The 4,501-nt window shown below is 44.0% G+C and overlaps 1 non-coding gene across 1 annotated transcript; it reads right to left on the reverse strand.

Moving 5' to 3' along the window:
- Positions 1 to 1,411: 1,411 nt before the first annotated feature.
- Positions 1,412 to 1,478, reverse strand: TRNAL-GAG (transfer RNA leucine (anticodon GAG)). The gene has a single exon. It is a non-coding gene; the product is annotated as a tRNA-Leu (tRNA).
- Between the last annotated feature and the right edge of the window lie 3,023 nt (positions 1,479 to 4,501).

A 4,501-nucleotide genomic window follows, 5' to 3' on the forward strand; every position in this document is an offset into this window, starting at 1 on the left:
GCTCCAGCCCTTTAATCATTCCAGTTGCCCTTCTCTGGACTTTCTCCAATGCTATAATATCCTTTTTGAGGTGCGGCGACCAGAACTGCACACAGTACTCCAAATGAGACTGCACCATCGATTTATACAGGGGCATTATGATACTGGCTGGTTTGTTTTCAGTTCCCTTCCTAATAATTCCCAGCATGGTGTTGGCCTTTTTTATTGCAAACGCACACTGTCTTGACATTTTCAGTGAGTTATCTACCACGACCCCAAGATCTCTCTCTTGGTCAGTCTCTGCCAGTTCACACCCCTTCAACTTGTATTTGTAGCTGGGATTCTTGGCCCCAATGTGCATTACTTTGCACTTGGCCACATTGAACCGCATCTGCCATGTTGACGCCCACTCACCCAGCCTCAACAGATCCCTTTGGAGTTCCTCACAATCCTCTCTGTTTCTCACCACCCTAAACATTTTAGTGTCATCCGCAAACTTGGCCACTTCACTGCTCACTCCCAACTCTAAATCATTTATGAACAAGTTAAAGATCATGGGACCCAGTACCGAGCCCTGCGGCACCCCACTGCTTACCGTCCTCCACTGCGAAGACTGCCCATTTACACTCACTCTCTGCTTCCTATTACTCAGCCAGTTTTTGATCCACAAGAGGACCTGTCCTTTTACTCCATGACTCTCGAGCTTTCTAAGGAGCCTTTGATGAGGAACTTTATCAAACGCTTTCTGGAAGTCAAGGTAAACAACATCTTTCAGGTCTCCTTTGTCCACGTGTTTGTTCACCCCCTCAAAGAAATGTAACAGGTTAGTGAGGCAAGATCTTCCCTTGCAGAACCCATGCTGAGACTTCCTCAATAACCCGTGTTCATCAATTCTTCTATTCATTTAGGTATTTACGTCCCATTTCTCTCCCCAGTAGGGACCGAAAGCACTCACAACATCATTCTCCCCTTCTCCATTTCATCCATATAACTACATCCCTTGAGGTAGGTTGGGCTGAGGGAGAGTGACTGGCCCAAGGTTGCTCCATGAGCTTTGAAGGCAAAATGAAGATTTAAACATATGAAACGGCCTTATACTGAATTGAACCATTGGCCAATCAAGGTCTGCATTGTCTACACTGATTGGCAGCAACTCTCCCCTAGGATTGCCAACTGCAGGCTGGGCAAATCCTGGAGAATTAGGGATAGAGTTTGGAGAGGGCAGAATTTGAGGAGGAGTGGGAAATCGCCAGGCGATACTATAAAATCAATGCTCTGAACATATCAACATATGAACATGAACATATGAAGCTGCCTTCTACTGAATCAGACCCTTGGTTCATCAAAGTCAGTCTTGTCTTCTCAGACTGGCAGCAGCTCTCCAGGGTCTCAAGCTGAGGTTTTCCACACCTATTTGCCTGGACCCTTTTTTTGTAGATGCCAGGGATTGAACCTGGGACCTTCTGCTTCTCAAGCAGACGCTCTACCACTGAGCCACCGTCCCTCCCCCTCCCTTCCCCAAACCCCACCGTCCTCCCTTCCTCAAATCCCATCCTCCCCAGGCTCCAACCCCCAAATCTCCAGGAACTTCCCAACTTGAAGTTGGCAACCCAACTTATGAAAGGTAGGGTAAAAACTACCATTTCTCCAGGAGTACTGATCTCTGTAGTCTGGAGATCAATTGGGATTCCAGGAGTACTCCAGGCCATGCTAGGATCTTCAGGGTCTTGGGCAGATGTCTTTCACATCACTTACTATCTGATCCTTTTAACTGGGAATGGCAAAGACTGAGCTTGTGGCCTCCTGCATGCAAAGAAGAAGCCCTGTTACTGAACTGGAGATCCTTGTACACAGCTAGGATAATGTAGAGCTTATGCCAGCACAGCAAGGGTGAAGCTGGTTCCTCGAGGCAAGGCAGGAGCTGAGAACAAAAGACTAGAGTGGAAGAGCCAGTTCTTTAGTGGCTAGGCATTAGTGGGGTTGTTCAGCCAGCAAAGCACTTAGTCATCTGGAGACGTATACAAGAGACTGGGATCCCTGCCCTTCCTGGAAGTCTGGTTAAGGCTCCAGCTCCCACTAATCTTACAATGGTCCTTCCTCCTCCTGGGAAAGGATGGAATGAGTTGGACCTCAGCTGCCTGCCTTGCATTTCTTCTGCTGAGTCCTTTTTCCCCACTCACAGTGGGATAATTTTTTAAGCACCTCTCCCAGCCGGGAAGATGTTTTTTTGCTGTGGTTTCAGGGACCAAACCTGAAGCTAGAGCTGAGCTTTCCTGGCTGGTGCACATGCTTTGGGGGTGGGAGGGGGGGGGCTAATAACTCAGATATCCCAAATCCAGTCTTCCCAAAATGTAGAGGGTGGGTGGAGGAGAGCCTGCTGAATAGTCCCTGTGAGTCTCTAATTCTTGAGGGGGGCTGTTCTACCACCGCCTGAACCAAACCAACTAAGAACCAGTTTGGGAAACAGAAAAGTTCATGTAAATTTGTGGTTTGTGGTTTCTGCAGTCAAACAAACCACGAACCAACACCATTTTCCTGGTTTGTGCTCATCCCCACTGTAGAGATTGAAGGCTGAAGTTTTGCATATGAGGTTTGTGGACTTAATAATGCTTTTTAAAAGATACTGAATATGGCTGAAGTTTACATTAGCAATTTGGTTGTGATAACATGGTTTTTTGACCTCCACTTCCAGGTAGAGCCTAGACATTTTCTGGAATCACAACTGGTCTTTAGACTACAAGGTAATTTCCCCTGGAGATAACAGCTAGTTAGGAGGGTAGAGTCTATGGCATTAAAGTCCACTGAGGTTCCTCCCTTCCTCAGACCCCATCCTCCCCAGGCTCCAACCCCCAAATCTCCAGGAACTTCCCAACATGAAGCTGGCAACCCAACTTATGAAAGGTAGGGTAGAATTTTTTAGTAAAATAAAAGAAATAAAAATTTATCAAAATACTGGAAGTACTCTGAATGTAACCAATAGTCAACTATAAATTTCCTCTAAGAGTAAGAAAATTGATGCAACAGGGCGTTATGTTGAGTTCCATGCCATAGTATGCAATTTAAGACCTTTATTTCTTTATTTCTGAAAACTATTTTTTTTAAAAAGCAATTATTTGGAAGAAATGCTGTAAATCTTCAGACTGGACTCTAAATTAAAGTCCACTGAAAGATTTATCCAATACGAATTCCACAGATACCACAAATATTCATTCTGCTTGAAGATAATGTACTCCTCTATTCCTGTATCCTGCAAATGATGGTTTCTGTTAACCCATTCTGTAAACTGAAATATTTCATGTGCCCCCCCAACCCCTCCCCCAATTTCCATATTGTACAATATGGGGAAATGAATCAGCATGTTGCAAAATAATTAGTCCTTATGGATTCTGATGAAATGAGGTTGTACTCCTCAAAAGAGGATGTTAGTAACAAGTCTAGCTTGCAAGCTCTGCATATTTTTGTGAGTTATTATTTCTTTTGTTTTGGAAAATTCTTTGGTGCCTACACATTGAACAATCCATGGAAACAAGATTGGTCAGATCTCCATTGGTCCTTGGTGAGCTAACTTTAAACCAAGAATGCAAGCTAGTTGCTACCTTCTGTGGAACACAGCTAACTAGACAGAAATATTGCCATTTGTAGCAAACAATAGTTATTACTTAAAATATTTTTAAAATACTTAATATGCCTTTCTTTGCACCTAGCATATTGTTATGATTAGCCACCAAAGACTCTGGTAGAATGGATTAACTTAATTTGCATGTAGGACACAATAAAGAGGTGGCCCTGTGAACAAAGCTAGAGGATAGAGTTTCATAATTAGGGCACAAACACAGAGAAGCTCCTATATTAATTGGCCACTTGCCAGTCAATGAAGGTGGGGACGTTCCATAAAGATCTAGCAAATGTATAGGTATGGACCACGCGGGAGAAATTGGTCGAAGAATATTTAAAGCTTCAGCTAGGACTGAGTGTAACACCCACACCCACACTCACACACCAAGTTCAGCTTCGAATTGAGTAAACTGAACAATTTGGTAAGAAGTAGGGAAATTGATCACTTTTCCAAAATATCCTCTGAATCTTGGAAACCAAGAGGTACTCCTGACGATGTAATTGGGAGTGCTACAAGGATCCCCAGAGTTTATCTCAACACTCAAGACCTGAGTCGCTGCAATAATTGTAAGAAATGCTTTCTGTGCAGAAGAATACTACTCAGGGCTGTTGCTTTGGTGCTGCATGAGGTTGCCAGGTGGTTATGGGGGGATATCTCTCGCCAGAGACCCCCACTGCCTGCTGCTGCTTTGTCAACTGACAGAAGAAAAATACATTTTAAAATTAACTTTGACACAACAGCATGATGTCACTTCTGTGGAAAACCTGGAAGTGAGGTCACTCCACTCTAGGAATCATAGGAAAGTCTATGATTTCCCCATGGATATCCTAGTAATTCTTATAGAGGTGACTTAACTTCCATGTCTTCCCTGGAAGTGGCACCACAATCTTGAGACAACGGCATCCC

Source organism: Heteronotia binoei, unplaced genomic scaffold, assembly GCF_032191835.1.
Source record: "Heteronotia binoei isolate CCM8104 ecotype False Entrance Well unplaced genomic scaffold, APGP_CSIRO_Hbin_v1 ptg001087l, whole genome shotgun sequence".
Lineage (NCBI taxonomy): Eukaryota > Metazoa > Chordata > Lepidosauria > Squamata > Gekkonidae > Heteronotia > Heteronotia binoei.